The following is a 21,281-nucleotide window of genomic DNA, read 5'->3' on the forward strand; positions in this document are numbered from 1 at the left end:
TAGACACAAAGCTCTCTGGAGTTATTTCATGCTCTCTTTGAAAACAAATAGAAATACTATGTTCACCCATCCTGAAATCTGCTGGGCCCCAGTTCCTAGAGGACTCAAAATCCACCAGGCGGCATTTTGACATTTCCTTGTATACAAATAAAATTAAATTTCTGACTAAGAGGGAGGAGGAGACTGTGCAGCTTTCTGATGTATATTTCTTCCAACACATGGATTCGTGAGGATGGCCAACTTGTCAACCGTATTGGTGAGCGAGACCTCTGCCCCCTGCCGGAGTGAGTCCTGGCTGCTGGGTAGGCTAGCACGAGCTGAAAGAGCCAACCCATACCCGACCCTCACATCCTATGGCTTCTGTTGGTAGAAAGCGCGAATCTGAGCCTCCATGTGTAAATATAAATATTTCAGGAGCTTGGCTGCTGGCAAGCTTTGCACGGCATGCAGGAGCCAGGCTTGATTGCCCTGCCCTGGTGTGGGGCTCCCCAGGTGGCAGGGGCTGAGAGCGGGCGGTGCAGTTGGTAGGGGGTGGCCGTGAGTGCCTCCAGTCATTCCGAGTAGCCCCTGGGCTGATTAGTGACAAGGGCTGACAGGCTCCTGAGGGGAGGTCCTGTCCAGTTTCTTTCTGCAACAGGGATGATGGGCCAGGCATGGGGTCCTGAGGCAGAGACTGGGGACTTTTTTGTGTGGCTGAGACTACATTCCTCATCAACAAGGCCATGCTCATGGTCTCTTTGGAGGCGGTTGACTCGCTGGAGGATTACCATTAAGGGATGTCTGCTCAGTGGCGCCAGGTCCCGTCCCCACCCCTCAGGGGCTCCACCCAAGCCAGACAGAAGGGCAGGGCACCAGCTCTGGGAATTAGAGAGGGGAATCGATATGTGTATATAGAACACAGTCACGGACAATTGAAAAGGCTCACACGTAACCCCACTGGGAACGGCTTCAAACTGAAGTCTACCGCCAGTGACTCATGGAACCCAGGCGCTGACTAGGCTGCCTGGGAACGGCCAACGGTGAGGCTCATAGCATTTGTGACTCGGAGCTAAAGTGACTAGAATGTACAGAAAGGATTCCAGGACTGGACCTGAAAATAAAAATAACTACTTCAACAGAGAGGAATTCTTTCACTGCTGAGCAATCTTGGAATTTAGAATTATGAGTTAACTACTTGTTCAAGGAAAGACTTGTCATTGTCCAAGGAAAGACTCGTCATTGTTCAAGGAAAGGCAATGTTACTGAAACAAAGCTTAGGGCCTGAGTTTCACTGCCTGGATACTCTAGACAACTGCCAGCAGGGTAATGTTGAGTTTCCTTAATGATGGGCATGTGCTCAAACAGGGAGACCATCAGAGGGGATAATTAGAGACCATGCAGTTCTGAGCACCAAGAAAGATACAGGATTACGATGCTGGTGTTTTGAATTCCTGGCTTCTGCTGAGGTAAAACTGATAAAGATTTCTTTTTTTTTTTTTTTTAATTTTTTTTTTTGGCCAGGGCTGGGTTTGAGCCCGCCACCTCCAGCATATGGGACTGGCGCCCTACCCCTTTGAGCCACAGGCGCCGCCCTGATAAAGATTTCTTTTAAAGATAAAATATGTACTTCCGTTTTATCCAAGTTTAGTAGATTTCAAGATCAAAAAGTTGGATTATAATTTGGGATTCAATGACATGATTTGTTGAGCCAAGAATATAGTTGATTGTCCTAGTGAACAGAAAATATTTTGGATCCTAGACTGCTGAGAGTTGGGTTATAATAGAATCAAAGAAAAAGTAATCTTGGGAGCAGCTATGTCAGTCACAGCTGTCCAGACAAACAGGACCAGGAAGAGATACATAAAAAGATTTATATTAGGAAGTTGGCTCACGCGATTGTGGACCGACAAGTCTAAAATCTGCAGGGCAGGCCGGCAGGCTGGAAATTCAGGCAGGAGTTGATGTTACTGCCCTGAGGCAGAATTTCCGCTGCTCAGTTTTGCTCATCCAGCCTTCAGCTGATTGGAAGCAGTGTAGTCACGTTACGGAGGCTCAGCCCCTTACCGGTAAATCGACCAATTGTAGTGTTGACCACCCAGCAAAATATCCTGCCCGCAACATCTAGTCAGTGTTTGATTAAATAACTAGCCAAGGGGGACACATGAAATTGACCAACACAGAAGCCTCCTTCCACACTGTGAAGAAATAACAAAGGCCTCTGTCTATGGAGAGTCCAGCTTTCTCCCTTTTGAAAGTCCTGGCAAGCCACTCCCCGTCACGTGAGTCATGATATATGGTGAGTGGCAGCCCTTTGTCCATTGGTACCGGCTGCGAATACTGTGCTGTAACTAGATGGGCTGTAGAAAGGAGACTGGTAAATAAGCAGAAAGGGGTGTCGGGAAGACCCACCTATTTTATGATTTCCATTTCAGATCCTACCAGTGTCCCTGTGGCACTTAGGCCAACCACAGCCCACGGAGGAATTGCTATCTGTGCAGCCACCTGACCAGTTGCAGGCACATGCCTTCCTCACCAGCGTTCTAACGGTCTCTGAGCACGATGTGCGCCCAGCATGTGGGTGAGCCGCATGAAACAAGATTACCAGCGTATTACACTAGACCAATAAGTCACTAGTATCCTCATCCCAGAGAAACATAAGCTTCCTTTCCCACTCATTATATTGAAAATCTTTCCTTTCATAAGGAAAGGAATTCTTTATATGAATAAATTCTTTTTTTTTTTTTTTGTGGTTTTTGGCCGAGGCTGGGTTTGAACCCACCACCTCCAGCATATGGGACCGGCGCCCTACTCCTTGAGCCACAGGCTCCGCCCATACAATTTGTTTATTTGAGTTCATCAAAGAGCCTTTCTTTTTGTGTGTGTGTGTGTGTGTGCAGTTTTTGGCCAGGGCCTGGGTTTGAACCTACCACCTCTGGCATATGGGGCCAGCGCCCTACTCCTTGAGCCACAGGCGCCACCCCTGAATAAACACTTTCAACAACAAAATCCTCCCTCATATAAAAGAGGACTAACCCAAAGGGAAAAAAACTTAGAACAAAAATATATCATTTGGATTCCTACACCTAAGCTCAGCTAATAAGAAGAAATATTTACATGATGATTTATTATTTACTACAAAATGCTTTCACATGCACTTACTATATTTCAATTCTTGCAGCAAGCCTGGGAGGTAGTTGGTGTTATCCCCATTTTACAGACAACTGCACTAAGGTTCAAAGGGATTAACAGACTTTCCTGATGTCACACAGCCATCCTAATGCTGAGCAGGGACTGGGAACTATGACCTTCTGTCCCCAGCTTCTGCCCAGACACCTCCAGAGCTTGTTGCTGGTGACCAACTCAACTTCTCAAACATTAATTTATGGAGTTACGTAAACGTGGCCAGAATCTGCCGGTTCCATAAGCCAGGAAACGACTGTCTGTTCATGGAAAGAAAGCCGTTGTTAGAGGTAGCGCTCCCACAGATGGGCAGGTACCTTTCTTCTCCACGTGTCTGTCTTGGGTGCAGAGAACTGGATTAGAAATCAGTGGGAGGCCTCTGCCCAATAAAGAGCGGGGGCAGGGGGTGAGAAGCAGGATGTGAATCTATTCCATAAAGTGAAAACTTAACGTCCTAACAAATAATTAGGAAAAAATTCAAGGTTGTTTCCTCAGCTGATCATCACCAGCAGAGCCAACTTTGGATTAAACACTTCTGCTCAGTGGTTCTGACATTCTCAGTCAGGCATATCTTGATGAAATTAGAGATGCAGAAAATATTTTTTGATGGAGTGTGGGGACAAAACAGCTAGAAGGCAAGCCAGTTCCATGCACAAACTTGTGCAGACAGAGAGGGAGCAAGAAAGCAAGACAACGAGGGGCGTGTGCTCATGTGAGAGAGAGAGCGTATGTGTTTGCGTGCGCGAGAGAGAGTGTGTGTATAAATGAGGAAGATGAAAGCAAATGGTAGAAGAGGAAAGGCGGGGCTGGGGCGATACTAATTAATTAGACTTTAAGATCTTGGCAGCAAGAGGTGTGTTTATAAACAATCTTCACTAAAACATACCTTTCCAACTATTAACTGTTTTATTTGCCAGAAATAGTCTCTGCTCTAATTATTCTGTATTTGTTTCAATCCAAAAGTGGGGAGAAAAATGCTAATAAGTGAACATAATCATTTTTATGCTACAACATATATCTCCAGAGGTTAATGCTTCCCATGTTCAGCTAATGAAGTGAGGCCAATTCAAACCAAAATCACAAAAGGATCAGGTAGGGAGCTGCTAGTCAGAAAGCTTTCAATGTAGTAAAAAAGAAAAGTTAGTCCAAAGACATAAGAAATAATAGAATATCAGCCATTCTGGAATCTCTTAACAGCATGTTCAAGCCACGCCACCAGCAATCCAACTAGTTTTTTCCTTGGGATTTAAGTCTATAAAAGTCTGATCGGCGGAGATAAACTCGATATTTTTGCAGACACGCCAAGTCTTTTTTTAAACATTATTTTCCATATATCCTTTCTGAGGAAATGATTAGAGGATATACTCCACTAAAATGGGGGAATAAACCAAGAAAGAAAAAGACATGAGGTCCAACAAACAAAAACTAGAACTCAGAAATCAGGCCACAGAGTTTTCCCAGGAAGACAGGAAGGGAATCTACTGGATACCAATCTAGTGAGCATCCAGCTCAGAATGGAGCAGTACATGACAACTTGAGGGAAAAAATGAGAGCTTATGGGTTACTTGATGTATTTAAAGATATACTACTGTTCTGTTAGAGAGCTTGGAATAGACATACATAGAAACAAAGAAAATTCAATAGGTGAATGGATAAACAAACTAGAATATACAGACAATGGAATATTTTTCAGCACTAAAAAGAAATGACTATCAAGCCCCCAAAAGACATGGAACAACTTTAACTACCTATTGGTAAGTGAGAAAAGCCAGTCTATGATTCCAACTATATGACATTTTGGAAAAGGCAAAACTATAAAGATGAGTAGTTGCTAGGGCTCACTGGACAGAAGGTGAATAGGTGGAGCACAGGGGTATTTTTAGGGTAATGGAATTAGACTGTATGATACTGCAGTGGTAGCTACGTGGCAGTGCCTTCAGTGAAACTCATAAACTGTGTAACACCAAGAGTGAATCTTAATGTAAACTACAGGTTTGAGTTAATAAAATTCCTTAAAAGAAATAAAATTTAAGTCAATTATTAACTTCAGGAAAAACAAGAAGGCAAAAATAATTGTATGTATCATACGGCTTGTATATCATGTGAACATATTTACAGTCATGTTATATATACAATCACTGAATTTTGACATAATTCCAAAATACATTGGAAGGATGAAGGTCAAGGAGAAGGGCAGGAGAGCTCAAGCCTCATCTTGTACAGATGGAAGTCAACAGATATTAAACATCAAGAAATAACAGTATAACCACACTGCCTAGAAACGCTGAGTAAATAGCAAAAAAGTTAGAATAGCTGAAAGCAGTGTCTTCTAGGGAATAACATGTGGGGAGGAAAGGCCAGGAGTGGTGGCTCATGGCTGTAATCCTAGTACTCTGGGAGGCCAAGGCAGGTGGTTTGCTTGAGCTCACAAGTTTGAGACCAACCTGAGCAAAAGTGAGACCCTGTCTCTACTAAAAATAGAAAAAACTGAGGCAAGTGGATTGCTTCAGCCCAATAGTTAGAGGTTGCTGTGAGCTATGACACCACAGCACTCTACCTAGATTCTGTCTCAAAAAAAAAAAAGAGAAAAAAGATGTGGGGAGGAGCAAGGAAGGCTGTAAGAGAGAAGAGACCCCTAAAAGCTAGGTTTCCCCAATTACTCAGCACTCTGTTCAATGAGCAGATCGCCATATATTTTTCTTTTCTTTTTTTGGTATTGGAAATTTGAAGAATGAACACATGGATCACACAGATCAGTGATAAGATAGGATTTAATAGAAATACAGAAGGAATGAAAGATATTAGAGCCTCTGGCAGAGAGGGGCGACCTGAGTGGAAAGTCTCCCAGGGCACCATATTAATGAGGTCTGATATGGGTCTGCTCTTTTAGCACACATGCAGTACCTGATGCCTTATCTCACTGAAAACATGTCTGTATGGAGACTGGGCTAGAGTACGTGGCATGTAGAGGGATCAGCACAAATCTGTGGCCACCAGCAAAGAAATGGCCAGACTTTCTAAAGTCCTCTGGGATGGCTTTGGGTCCTCAGGAATGCTGTGGTTGACCCCACTGAACATGGCTCACTCGTCACCATATCTTACTCCTGTACCGTTTCCCTGATTTTTTTGTGACCTTGATCCTGTCCCAGTTTCTTTTTTTTTGAGACAGAGTCTCACTATGCCACCTTAGGTAGAAAGTCATGGTGTCACAGCTTACAGCAACCTTAAACTCCTGGGCTTAAGTGATTCTCTTGCCTTAGCCTCCCAAGTAGCTGGGACTACAGGCGCCTGCTACAATGCCTGGCTATTTTTCTGTTGCAGTTGTTATTGTTGCTTAGCTGGCCCGGGCTGGGTTCAAACCCACCAGCCTTGGTGTATGTTGCCGGTGCCATAACCACTGTGCTATGGGTGCCGAGCCCCTGTCCCAGTTTTAAGTCTCCCAGTTAGCAATCCTCACATTCTGCTCTACATTTTTCATTCTCATCTACCCATTTAGACTTGATGGCATGGGTACTATGTTAGTTAATTTTGCTATGCAACAAACCACCCCAAAAGTTAGTGGCTTAAAACCATGACCATTTTATTTCGTCATGATTGGCAGGGTGTGTGTGTGTGTGTGTGTGTGTGTGTCAGAATTCACACTGAGGCATGTGTGTGGTTCTCCTGCTGGTCTCACCAAGGGTCACTAATGCCAGTACAGTTACCCGGTGCCTTCACTAAGGCCAGCTGGCCTAAGGTAGCCCCGCTGGCCTGTGGGAATGTTGGTACAGGCTTTTAGCAGGGCCCTCGGTCACCAGTAGGGGAGTCTGGGATCCTGCATGAGGGAGCAGAGTTCCAGATATACAAGCCTTCCTCATGTGTAACGATGGCCAAGGCGAGTCACAAGGCCTAGAGGGAAGGGACTACACAGCTTTTGGATGTGGGAGGTGTGAATCACTGCGGTTGACCACAGATACCTTCCCTGTCATGCTCTGGGCTCCTGAGTGACAGCTGGCCAGCAGCCCTCAAATGGGGGCTGGACAGATCTCCAGGAGAAATGGATGTGCTATTTTGTTCCCAAGTAGAATGTAAGACTTCTGGGGATTTATTTTTCATTCTTTTACTGTCTGTGCAGAAAGAAAACAAAAGCAATATCCTTTTTGTGAAAGGAACCAGGACCTCTCAAGTCTGCACTCAATACCACTGGTCTGTGCCAGACCTGGGAGAGCTGGCGAGGTGAGGGGGTTGAATCACATATACACAATGCCTTGGTGTGGTCCCACAAGACACACTAAAATGCCTCAGTTACTTCATTTGCAGAGAACAAGGAACCTAGTTTTCCATGAAAAAAAAAAAAATTACGGATATACTTATCCAATAATAGTGGCACTTTTGGATACATTCTGATACATTAGTTTGGTGTATTCACAGAATAATGTGAATTGAGCCAACTAAATGCCAGGCATCATGTTAGGTACTGCATGTACAGAACTGAATACATTATAGTTCCTGACCCTGATGCTCAGCGCCTAGTAAGGGATACAGACAAATGTATATACCCCCAAATATCTAAAACCAAGTTCACTTCTGAAAATGCCCGCTTAGAAAGTTTTTGGCTAGTGGGAGCCTGCATTTCTTTATTATAAATGGAACTAATAGTATTATGTTCCCAGTCCATTCCAAAACCCCAATCAACTTCCTCCCATAACATTAAAAGAAAGTTTAAATGCCTCATCACAACCTCTAAGTATTTTCTACATCATATAAAGCATTCAAACATGAATCACTTAATTATTTAACAATGAATGGGCAATTACAGGCGTGTTTTGTACAGTACATGATACTGTACAGTAGCAGATATAATTTATGTTTTCCTTCCATGCCTTATTAAACATGTATGGTAATGCACATAAACAATGAAATAAAACGCCAAGGATCCTTCTTGGAAGACATTTTCCCTTAGTAACACAGGGTAGACGTTAGCAGTAATGCACACATTTAAACGACACATGGTACCACCCGGCCGGAGAACAGCTGAGCACCCTCCATTCCTCTAATCTGAATTCACACGAAACCTGAATGTTTTTGCCAGCACACACATGCAAATCATGCCGGAATTTTGATCCAGATGGTGAATTCTGGGTTAAAGGTTTCTGGGAGTTGTTTTAGTGACAGCTCCAATCGTGAGAGTTTAGATAGTGCAATATTGACCTCGCAGGCTTGAGAGTCTGAAGCAACGCCAGAGCTGCACAGCCGGAGGAGGAAACCTGTGAGCATGTGAAATTAGCAGGTACGCATTCTGGCCGGAGGACCGTGGGATAGGAAAACAGTACATGAATTGTTTACTGTGACAAGTTTCTGGGTGATTTTTTTCCCTGTTACTATTATTCTGCTGCTGCTGCTTTTGTTTGTGCAGTAAAGATTTTAAGAATATGGGAATGTACACAAACGATGGATGTAAACGTGAATGCGACACCCCGAATGATCTTCAATGCCCCCTACTCCCTGCCTGGTATGCAGCAGCCACCTGACAAGGCGTCCTGCACTTTGGCCTCTGAGTCATTCAGAATTGTCAGGTCTCTTCTCTGGCACTAAGAAAAACACACAGCAGCTTGCATGAGATATGGCGTAGGTGAGGAACACAGGAAGAGAGTCAGACATTCGGGAAGGATCACCTGGGCGAGACCTGCTTTAGGGAAGTTGGGATTCTCTGTAGCCACAGTGCAAATGTTTAGCTTTATAGGTGTGTGTGTCTGTGACGCTTAACTTCACGTGTCAATTTAACTAGGCTAAGAAATGCCCAGGTAACTGGTGAAAAGTTATTTCTAGGTGTGTCTGTGGGATGATTTCAGATGACATTAGCATTAGCATTTGAATCAACAGATGAGTAAAAAGATCGCCAGTGGGGGTGAGAGTCACCTAACTTGTAGAAGGCTCAAATAGAACAAAAGGTGACCTGAACAGAAAGAATAAATTCTCCTCCTGAGCTGGGGTCCTCATCTTCTCCTGCCCTGGGATATCAGAGCTCCCTGGTTCTTGGGCCTTCAAACTTAGAGACGTACACCATGGCCCTGCTGGTCCTCAGGTGTTGAGACTGAATTACGCTACCAGCTTTTCTGGCTCTCCGGATTAGGAATAGCAGACTGTGGAACTTTCTAGCCTCCATAATCACATACCCAGAATAAACCCCCTCTTATCTATCTGTCTATATACAGGGTGACTATTTTAAATTGCATGTGAACTTTATATCCTGTATATCCTACTTCTTCTGAGAACTCTGATATTTTGTGTGTGTGTGTATTTCGCAGTAACAATACAGGTACTTGCTTTGTGTGGTAAGTAGCAGAGGTTCTATTAAATTTTTGTAATTTGTTTATTTATTTTTTGAGACAGAGTCTAACTTAGTTACCCTTGGTAGAGTGCCGTGTGGTGTCACAGGCTCACAGCAACCTCAAACTCTTGGGCTTAAGCGATTCTCTTGCCTCAGCTTCCCAAGTAGCTGGGACCACAGGCACCCATCATAATGCCTGGCCATTTTCTTGTTTGTTGTAGTTGTCATTGTTGTTTAGCAGGTCCGGGCTGGGTTTGAACCCACCAGCCCCAGTGTATGTGGCCAGCACTCTAAGCACTGAGCTATGGCGCCAAGCCAAAGTTTTGTAATTTAAATTGTACCTTAGAAACACAAGGAGAATTCAGTATTTAAAAGTCCCCTTGTGGGAGGTGCCTGTTGCTCAGTGGGTAGGGTGCCAGCCCATATACCAAGGGTGGTGGGTTTGAACCCGGCCCCGGCCAAACTGCAACAAAAAAACACCTGGGCATTCTGGTGGGCGCCTATAATCTCAGCTACTTGGGAGGCTGAGGCAGGAGAATTGCCTAAGCCCAGGAATTGGAGGTTGCTGTGAGCTGTGATGCCACGGCACTCTACCAAGGGTGATAAAGTGAGACTCTGTCTCTAAAAAATAAAAGGCCCCTTGTGAGGCCGTTTGGCAGAAGCAGAAGGAGGAAGGGCAGGAGATGGGATCTCACCTAAAGTGCACATTGTGAGCGTGTAACACACCCCCCGGGTGAGGGGCTCTTCTACAAATGGAACTTTACCCTGTAAGTGAGAACAATGCATCCTAAAAATTGTACCCTCACATTAATTTGAAAAAGTGAAAAAGTAAAAAAAAAAAACCCTCAATAAAAAGCCCCCCTTGTAGAGAATTTTGTTTTGATAAGTGGGATTTTCTCAAAGAAGAGTATAACAGCAATATCTCACACTTTTTAAAGACAATTATGGTATATCAGCTTGATGGAATATTAAGCAGTCATTAACATTTTATAATTATGAAGACTGGTGATGTGAAAGACAATGCTTGTGGTATGTTAAGTGAAAAAGAGCTAAAATATAACATTATATTTATCTTTTTTTTTTTTGAGCAGTTTTTGGCCAGGGCTGGGTTTGAACCCGCCACCTCCGGCATATGGGACTGGCGCTCTACCCCTTTGAGCCACAGGCGCCACCCATAACATTATATTTATACTATTACTGCAACTGAGTAAAATGCCTGAGGAAGGGCTGGAATAGGACACGGAATAAGGACAGCATCTTTGCACACATCATTTTAATCTCAAGTGGATTAAGTGGAGTTTTGTAAGAAGCAAATCCCACCTTACCGCTATAGAAAAGGAAGAGGTTAAAAATGACTTCCTAGCAATGTGGGTTGCTGTAACAGAGAAACCTCGCAATCACAGAGGATTAACACAATTGTAATGCCTTTTCTGTTCATAGTGAATCTGGTCAGTGGGACAGAGAGAGAGAGAGAGAGAAAAATCTGTGTGCGCGCATGCGTTCTGTCCCCCGAGGTCTTCAGGAACCCAGGCTGCCAGTGGCTCTGCCGTCTTTAACCCACAATTCCCAAGGTCTCTCTTTGACATCAACCTGAGAATGGAGCAAGAACATGGAAAGTAGAAAGGTTTTATGGGCAAGGTTTGGAAGTAGTATACATCCCTTCCACCCCAATTCTATCAGCCAAAATGCAATCAGGAGGGATATATAACTGCAAAGGAGGCTGGGAAATATAACCTGGGTGTTGCAACCTCTATACCTGTGTGCCCAAAGGGGAAGTGGATTTTGGTGACCAGCTGGCTGATCTCTGCCACCTAAGTTCTCACATTTGACCAGAAATAGGGCAAGAACAGGAATACAGATCTTTCGACTTTAGCTCAGTGCTTAAATTTTCCTATCTTCTGTCAGTTGTGCCCTGTTTCTCTCTCTCTCACACACACACATACATGCACATTAAAGACATATGTGTTAAATGTAAACAGAAGAGAGATGTTCTAGGCCAGGTGCGGTGGCTCACGTCTGCAATCCCAGTGCTCTGGGCGGCTGAGGCACATGGATTGCCTGAGCTCACCAGTTCAAGACCAGCCTGAGCGAGCGCAAGACCCCATCTCTAAAAATAGCTGAGTGTTGTGGCCAATGCCTGTAGTTCCAGCTGGTTGGGAGGCTGAGGCAAGAGAATCGCTTTAGCACGAGTTTGAGGTTGCTGGGAGCTATGATGTCACAGCACTCTATGGAGGGTGACAAAGTGAGACTCTGTCTCAAAAAATAAATAAATAAAAAGAAGAAGAAGAGAGATGTTCTCTATCTAAGGACACTCAATATGCAACATATGATACTTTTTAGGAAACAAAAGACCATCTCAATGAAAATCTTCCCTGGGAAAGGAAGTAGTTACCAGGGACAAATCCAGGTAATGAAATGAGAGCATCTGGCTAAGAAAGAATGAACAAATGCCTACATAACCACACAGCCCTTCTTCATATTTCCAGTTTCACTTGAATATTTGCTTGGGCATTACCCCATTATTAATGCATAAGAGGAAAAGAAAAATCCCACCTGTGGGCCTATATTCAGACCCCCTTCCTCTTTCCATGAAATCTCAACCAGAAGGCTCTAAAAAAACTGATATGTTTATTTTCTTTGGGGCCTGTCCTAGTCCATTTGGGCTTCTATGACAAACTAGCTATGCTTATAGATAATAAGAACTTATTTCTCACAGTTCCAGAGGCTGGGAAATCCAAGATCCGGGTGCTGACAAATTTGTTGTTTGGTAAAGACTTGCTTCCTGGCTCACAGATAGCATCTTCTAGCAGTGTTCTCAAGGGGTGAAGGAGCTCTCTAGAGCCTTCTTTATAGAAGGAGAAGGGCACTAATCCTATTCAGGGGGCAACACCCTATTGACCTTATTACCTCTCATAGGCTCTATATTGCCAAATACTGTCACATTGGGGAGTAGATTTCAACACATGGATGGGGGTGGGGGGGCAGGACCTGTTTTATTAGGTCTCTGCCCAATTTCTGGGATTCCAAAACACTTGACTATTTTCAGAGTGACTCCACTGTGTCATGACAATCAAAAGTAAGGGCACCATCTCCAGGAGCCATTTTCAAGCAGAAACGTCCTAACTGGTACATTGAAATATTATTTGGAGGCTAGGCTTCAGCATCTTGGAAAACAGACATCTGGCCTAAGTTTCGTGTTTTGATGTCAAATGTTCTTATTTGGCAAATAAGTCAGTTCAATTCAGATCAAATCACCAAATTCTATTGGTCCTTGATAAGTATTGTTTATGCCAAATACCTAAGTTATAGCCAGAGCTCAATTGAACAAAATGAATAATAAAATTGCTATTCTATATTGCTCTGTCCTCTGCCAAGACTAACCAATACAATGTCTTGAACATTTGGGCACTTGATAAATACTACGTTCATCACTGTGAACGTAAGTATTATGTTATTTAACTAGAAGGCAGAAACTATTGAAGTATAGGTAATTATGTCTACATGAAATGAGCCAGGCCCGTCTGCTGGGATAGGTCTCGTCTGAACTTTTTACAGGTCTGCCCATTGCCTCATCTACACCATCCCGACATGGGAGTCCCTACATCATTCCACACACACACACACACACACACACACACACACACACACAACTTATATTGTGCTGCTCGCAGGGTTAGCTCCCTTCCAGGACTGCTGGTTCTAACAGGCTATTCCTGGGAAAGCAGCTCCCCGGAAGTGCCATGAAGTGAACCTCATTGTCTTGATGAGCAGTTGAGCCTGAAGTGTCCCTTGCCCCAGAGGTAGAGTGGGACCATTCATGTGGGGTGTGCTCAAGAAATCTGTGTTTTTTTTTTTTTTTTGTAGAGACAGAGTCTCACTGTACCGCCCTCGGTAGAGTGCCGTGGCATCACACGGCTCACAGCAACCTCTAACTCTTGGGCTTACGCGATTCTCTTGCCTCAGCCTCCCGAGCAGCTGGGACTACAGGCGCCCGCCACAACGCCCGGCTAAGGAAATCTGTGTTTTAGAAGGCCTATTCTGGCTCACTCTCCCCCTGCTTTTTATTTCAACATTCAAAAGGAGAAATGTTGCCTTTGGAATAAAGAAACCTCCAGCAGGCCTGGTTCCTATGCTCTGAGTTTGGTCTCTACTTCCAACTATGTGACCTTACGTAAGTTCTTCGATTTTCCGAGGGGTTTACCAGCCCGTGAACCATGGTTTGTAGTATCCCATACTATCTATATTATAAGGAGAAGAGAAATGGCAAGTGAATAGCTGGTGTCAGAATTCTTCAGGGAGAAAGCTGCCTTTTAAAAAATGTTACTTCACGCTGGGCACCCTGCCGTGGCTCACACCTATAATCCTAGCACTCTGGGAGTGGGTGGATTGCCTGAGCTCATGAGTTCAAGACCAGCTTGAACAAGAGTGAGACTTAGCTAAAAATAGCCAGGTGTGTGGGAGGCGCCTGTAGTCCCAGCTACTTGGGAGGCTGAGGCAAGAGTTTGAGATTGCTGTGAGCTATGATGCCATGGCACTCTACCAAGAGTGACAAAGTAAGACTCTGTCTCAATATATAATATATATTACATGGGGTGTGCCCCATATAACATTCAATATATAATAGTTAATGTAGAAAAGCTAAGGGTAGAAAGAATTATCTTATGGTTGGTTAAAACAAAATCTGGCTGGGCCATTTGTTCCTGGAAAATTAGCCCTCAAGGTCAGACTGGGATGGACTAGGAATGAGATAAAGAAAACCAAATTTTTCTGTAAAATAACACAGGAAGAAGGGAGAGGTGCTGGCAGTTTGAGAAGGAGTGAGGGAGGGAGTTGGGAGTTCAAAGTCTGGAAATGTGGCAGGATTTTGGTCCAGGGTGATGGCTAATAGACTTTTCCATTTTAAGTAGCTTATTGTGCTATGAGGTGACTCCCAGAGGCTTAAGGACATGGGAGCAACAAAGTGGCTGACATCTGGGTTCCAGGTAAGGTTTATTGAACACTCAGTATGTGCCAGGCATTTTACAAGCTTTTCTGATTTAATCCTCATACCCACTCTGTGGGATAAACTCATCACTAGCCCCACTTTACAGATGAAGACATGGAGGCTTGCTGAAATCAGACACACAGTAAATCACTAGCAGAGGCATGCCCCCAATCTAAATTTAATTTATTCTAAAGACCATCCTGTTAGTCACTAGAGCATACTGTCCTTGTGAACACTAAAGATTGTAGTAGCAAGCTATAAAGCAGAAATTATTTGTGGTTTACTATTATAATTAAGTGCAATAAAAATGTCCCAGAAATGCGAAGTCTTATACTAAATAAATACCAGTATTACTGTTCTTGCTCTTGACCACTGACATGTGAAGACAGCACTGTCATCCAAAATGGAAACGTGACAAGCCAGCAAGGGCTTAATTAGTGTCAGATGCAAATAATATGGTTAAATACGCATGTGTGCATTCCACTGGATATTTCTATTCTGAGGACCATGTTCTCAGGCATGAGACCCCCATGAAGGTCAGGATCATTTGCAAATCCACAAGAAAATAGGGCTGTATCACCTCATTTTTTTTCCCCACAGGCAATAATAAAAAGTGGTTCACCATTTTGATGCAGAATTTTAAAACAGAAATCGTGGTACTTGTTCCATTCCAGGTTAAAAAAAGAAGAAATTATAGCCTTTCATTCTTCTAGCAGGATGTAACTAAGGTTTAGATGAGTGAACAGATGCGTGCAAAAATCAGCCATGCGCATAGAAAACATTCATTTTCACAATCTGGTAAATCTGCCAGGTATGCATGAAATGGAGCCAAATCGATTTCAGCAGAACGCGATGTCACAGCCTCAGCGGGACAGGAACCCTTCTTGGCCTCACTGGTCATCAGGGCTGCTATCAGAGTCCTTGGAGTATTGATCTCCCAGAACCAAGGATCCATGAGTAGTTCCCTAACTGGCAGCATGAGTCACTGAACCCTCATTAACTGACTTGTGTTATTCCCGTCCCCAGTAAGTGGCCAAGCGTATGATTCTGTTCTTCCTTTTCCTGTTTCCTGAGGAAGAGAGACCTTTTCTGAACTTGTTGCTGCCTGGTCCTTCATCCCTCCTATAGGTAGGTCATAGAACATGGAATCTGAATACCAGAAGTGTCCTTAGGAATCATCTTGTCCCAGGCCATGTGGGCACTTAATACTGACCCAGACACCTTCTCATCCCCAAACTCAAGCTTTTTTCACCAGAAGTTATCTCCATTGAAATCTGTACTCAAGGCTACATAGAAAGGAATTTCTGTAATTCCATAGCCCCAAGGGTCTATATGTCTATTGGTTCTATGTGTCTTCTCTGGGATTTCTTGCTTTGCTAATGGACCGTAAGCCCTCAAACCCACAACAATACAAGTTTAAAACCCTTTATTAGAAAGCCCTAGAGACAAATGGGTTTGGGAACTAAGAACTTTTTGGACTTTAAAAAGGTAAAATGGTCCTAGATAGCCTATTTAACATCCTTCCTACCCCTGCCCATCACCCCCCAAAACCTGGCACAACATGTGGGAATAGTCACTCTAAGGGGACAAAGTCTACAAACAGTCTTAGATCAGTTTGAGTCTGGCTCTGCTGCCCAGGGAGTCAGCTACAAACTTATGAGAAAGCTTATGGTTCTCAGCATTTTGGATTTTGGAATTGTTGATCGAGAGCCCTTACAGGAATGTCACGGACCAGTTGGCTGGCATTGCCATATCAATACAAGGGTTTTTTCACTAAAATCATCTCATCGAGACTTTTACTTCTCTGTGGATCTCTGCTGCGCCAGTTGCCTCTCACTTAGTTATATCCAGATAACAAGATGAAACAGCCCCCAGGGACCTCAGTTCAGATGCGGAGGGCCTTGCTTGTTTTGTGGATCTTTTATAAGCCAGATCCTCCCGACATCGCCAGAGGGGCGGGCTGCTTTGGGAGGCCGCTGGAGGTCCTGTGGAGGCTGGCAGTGTCACCTGGCCTCCCGGTGAGTAAAAGCGGAGCAAAGAGCTCTTGCCATCAGGTCCCCAATGGGCAACTGACCCGCCTGCCATTTCTGGGCCTTCTCTAGCTCCATCCGCTTCTCAGCTTCCTCTTTCTCATCAGATGGGCAGGTTTCCAGAGCTGTCAGATTTTCTTCTGCCCAAGTTAACAGGGACATTGATTTTGGAGGAAGGGAGGCCCTTCCTCCCACCCCCGTCCTTCCCTGGCTCCTGGCTGAGCCACGCCAGCGCTGTGGCATTGTCCAGTTTTATTATTACTGCCTGGCTGAGGCCTCCCTTCCCAGGTGGCTTCTGTGATTTCTAGCCCTTCTCTACTTGGCATGTTGACACGCATTTTTGGTCTCCCAGGGAGAGCCTGCTTACCTGGATAATGGGCACTTGACCCCCTGGTTTCCACAGTGGGCTGCTGTACCACAGCGGGGCTTGCATCTGTTTTCATTGTTTTCTAGACTGTCTCCAGGAGGGAGTCCTATAAACGTGACCTTGCTTGTCTGGCTTTGGGATTGATGGAAATCGGGTCACTTTGGGGGTTCTAATGGGCCTGGATGTAGGAGTGTTAGAGTGGCACAGAGGGTCTATGCCTTTGGCAAGGCCTTTTGCTCCTTCAGAACTAGAATATAGCTCTCCTAAAATTTTTGATCTGGCATAGAATTGTAGGCTCCTATTTCTTTGAGGAATTTCCAAATAAGGACAGGAGAAAGGAATTGCACTTAGAAAACTGGAAAGGTCTTCTAAGAAAAAGAATCCATTTCTACCTTTTGGAGCAGATAGGGGGGTGTCTATGTTTGGAAGGGAAGGATGGAAGGAAGGAAGAAAGTAGAGGAAGAGAGGAAGGAAAGAAGGAGGGGGGGGAGAGAAGGGAGTGGAGTGGAGCTCTATCTCTGACATCATCCGCCTTCCTCATCAGCCTCCTGTCTTCTCACACTAACATCATGGCAGGCTACAGATGGCCTCCCTATCTATTCCTGCCCAGCTCAATTGAAAGATATTCTGTAAGACACATATTTCTGCTGCTTAACACTCTTAGTACCCTTCCATTACCCTTAGAATGCATCTGAAATCCTTACTCTCATCCAGGTCCTATATCATCTAGCACCTGCTTGCCTTTCTGGGCTCATCCTGCATGACCTTGAGCTCTGGGTACTTCAGCCAAACTTCTCTTGCCCCAGTTCCTTGAAAGTGTCAACTTCTTGCTGCCCCTGGGTCTCTGCATATAGCCCTCCCTTCACCCAGAAACTATCTCTGTGCCCCACACTTAGTCTAGCTATCTCTTCAAAAGCTTTCCCAGATAGCTAGACTAAGAGCCCAGATCCTGGTTCTAATGTCCTTCCACAGGGCTTCTCTGCAGCCTGGAATCCTGTGATACTCTCATAGCATACTGAACCTTTCCATCAATTCACAACCATATATCGATTTGAGTGACCACTGGCCTGATGTCTGTCTGTCTCACCAGCCTCAAGCCATGTGAGAAGGGGACCGCACTTACTCTGCCCACCTTTGTCACCTTCAGGGATACTCTTGTGTTACCAGATGGTGGTTCCTCACATCATGAGATGAGTTCCTGAGTAAATAACTTATCTAGCTAGTATGACTTCACCAACAATGTTACACCCACAATAAAAAACTCCTATGTTACTCCAAGGCAGAGCGGACATTTCCACTGGCCCATATCACTTGGGCATGAGTTATTCTTTTTTTTTTTTTGTAGAGACAAGAGTCTCACTGTACTGCCCTTGGGTAGAGTGCCATGGTGTCACACGGCTCACAGCAACCTCTAACTCTTGGGCTTACGCGATTCTCTTGCCTCAGCCTCCCAAGCAGCTGGGACTACAAGCGCCCGCCACAACGCCCGGCTATTTTTTTTGTTGTTGTTGCACCCTCGGCATATGGGGCCAGCGCCCTACTCACTGAGCCACAGGCGCCGCCTGGCATGAGTTATTCTTGACAGCTTTAAGCTCACTAGTCTGTATGAATGAACCAAAGTCCCCACTCCCTGAGAACAAGTCTGCTTAGTGACTTCATCCAGCTTCATGTTTCTCTCCTAAAACTCTTTGGGGCCATCTCAATGCCAAACTGGCAAGTTTTCCCGAGTTTTCGCATTGGACAAGAGGAACATGTCACATTGGTAATAATATTAGCAGACTCTCAGGCCAGTAAGGAAGAAAGCCAGGGACGGAGCCCTGGCAGTCAGCTCACTCCAGAGGTGCCAGCCATCACACCCTCAAAGGAAGACAGCCAAAGGCCTGCAGCCGTCCCTTTCTTCACCTCAGAAGCCATCCCACGAAAGGGGAAAGGTGCCAAAAGAGCAAGCCAAGCATGAAGATACAGCTGTGTCTCACAGAAAGAGAACTTATTCACCCAACATTCCCAAGGTACTTTGGGAACCCTCTATTCGTTACCAAGCTCGAAATATTGATGCTTTCATCTAAATGAAGTGCCCCTGGACTTCAGAAATGTGATGTTGAGCACGGTGTGGTGGAGAGAGCGTTGGGCACAGGAAGGAGGCTCACCGAAGGAACATTTGCTATCAGGAAAGTTTATGGACAAACGTGGAATGAACACCCACTCTGTAGACACTACTGAACTGTATAGACACTGATGAATAAGGTCCCTACAGGGAAGTGAAAATAAAAAAATATTGCATTCGAATAAATTAAATAATGGTCCTCATAATTTTTTATATATTATGATGTGATATATATTTATGGTAGCTCATTAAAATAAGTGAACTTCCTTCCCTTCCCCATCACTTTCTCTTTTCTTTGTATAAATGGAGTCCCACTCAGTTGCCCTGGGATCGAATGCTGTGGTTCACAGCAACTGCCAAGTCTTGGGCTTACGCAATACTCTTATCTCCGTCTTCCAAGTAGCTGGGACTATAAGTGCTCATCACAACACTTGGCTAGTTTTTCTATTTGTAGAGACACAGTCTTACTTTGCTCAGGCTGGTCTCTAACTCCTGAGCTCAGGTGATCCACCTACCTTAGCTTCCCAGAATGCTAGGCACATGAGCCATCATGCCTGGCGAAGTGAATGCTTTTGGCTAGCAAATGTCCAAATAGATATTAAAATAGATGTTGTCATAGGTACCTGGGAGGGGGTGTGTACAAAATTAATAAACACAGCACCTGCATACATTCAAGTATTTTTTCCCTCATAACCCACCTCCCTGTACCATCTATCTGGTGTCTTGTGTGTGCCACCAGCTATACTAGGTATGTAGAATATGAAGAAAGTGCTTGTGGCCCTTAGAAGCTTATGTACTAGTGGGATAAACCCACATGTAAGTCAGCAACCCTGCTTGGGGCCGCAGCTGTCATTATGAGTTTTTAATGTATGAGCTTTTGTGCACAGAAAAAATCGTGTAGGTTACTTTCATTTTAAAAGTAATATTAAATTTATTAAGGTTACCCATTCAAAAATTCACCTACTTTTGGCTCGCTGTCTGTAGCTCAATGGCTATGGCATCAGCCACATACACTGGAGCTGGCGGGTTAGAATTCAGCCCAGGCCTGCCAAACAACGACAACTACAACCGAAAAAAAACAGCCAGGTGTTGTGGTGGGTGCCTCTAGTCCCAGCTACTTGGGAGGCTGCGGCAGGAGAATTGCTTAAGCCCAAGAGTTTGAGGTTGCTATGAGCTGTGATGCTACAGCACTCCACCGAGGGCGACATAGTGAGACTCTGTCTCCAAAAAATTAAAAATCACCTTTTGTTAAACCTTTGCTCTCAGCCTACAATGTTATTATTCTATTCATAAATAAAATTAATTGCTTCATGTTGCATAGTATTAAATAAGCTGAACTGGCATCATTTACAACTTTACCAAATTCTCCAAAACTTTCAGAACTATATTTATGGCTGAGCCACTGCGCTAGCACAGTATAATCCTAGCACTCTGGGAAGCTGAGGCAGGTGGATTGCTTGAGCTCAGAAGTTCAAGACCAGCTGAGCAAGAGCAAGACCCTTTCACTACTAAAACCTAGCACAGAGTTGTGGTAGACACCTATAGTCCCAGCTATCGGTGGGAAAGGATAAGGATAGAGAATTGCCCAAGCCCAAGAGTTTGAGGTTGCTGTGAGTTATGATGCCATGGCACTGTATCCAGGGTGACAGAGCAAGACTTTGTCTCATAAAACAAAACAAAATTTATGAATTTAACACATTAATTTTCTTTTTAAGTCCTTCAAAAGCTTGACCTAACAAGCAAAATCTTCTTAAATACTTCAATAGTGCCTGTAATCTATAAATTGCTGAAACCATCTCTGGGGACTGGAGCTACTTGTAGGCCAGAAAGCTTCCCCTGGCACACACAGGCCCAGGAAATATTCCTTTGCCAGGAGGACATACATATTGTGCCCCCTCTCAAGTCTGTCACAACCATAGGGAACTTCAGGTTTCTACGCTTTGGATAGAGATGGTTTTCTTGAGTCTAAACTATAACCTAACCTAATTTTTTCCTTTTTTTTTTTTTAATTTAAGACAGAGCCTCACTATGTTGCCCTTGGTAGAGTACCGTGGAGTCACAGCTCATAGCAACCTCAAACTCTTGGGCTCAAGTGATTCTCTTGCCTCCTGAGTAGCTGGGACTACAGGTGCCCGCCACAATGCCCAGCTATTTCTTGGTTGCAATTGTCATTGTTGTTTGGCAGGTCCAGGCCAGGCTCAAACCCGCCAGCTTTGGTGTACGTGGCTGGCACCCTACTCACTAAGCTATGGGAGCCAAGCCTCCTCTGCTTTGAGTTATAAGTTGCTGCTTTTTTCAACTAACTTCTTCTCATATTCTTCATAGTC

General features: G+C 44.4%; 1 protein-coding gene and 1 pseudogene across 4 annotated transcripts in view; one reads left to right on the forward strand and one right to left on the reverse strand.

The window, feature by feature from the left end:
- Nucleotides 1-21,281, reverse strand: part of CLYBL (citramalyl-CoA lyase) — a 272,508-nt gene that overhangs the window by 65,413 nt on the left and 185,814 nt on the right. The window lies entirely within an intron of this gene.
- LOC128566958 (ferritin light chain-like) overlaps nucleotides 8,590-21,281 on the forward strand; it is a 35,800-nt pseudogene continuing 23,108 nt past the window's right edge. Inside the window, exon 1 of the transcript XR_008374676.1 lies at nucleotides 8,590-8,650. The product of XR_008374676.1 is annotated as a ferritin light chain-like (transcript). The remainder of the gene's footprint in view (nucleotides 8,651-21,281) is intronic.

Source organism: Nycticebus coucang, chromosome 15 (assembly GCF_027406575.1).
Source record: "Nycticebus coucang isolate mNycCou1 chromosome 15, mNycCou1.pri, whole genome shotgun sequence".
NCBI lineage: Eukaryota > Metazoa > Chordata > Mammalia > Primates > Lorisidae > Nycticebus > Nycticebus coucang.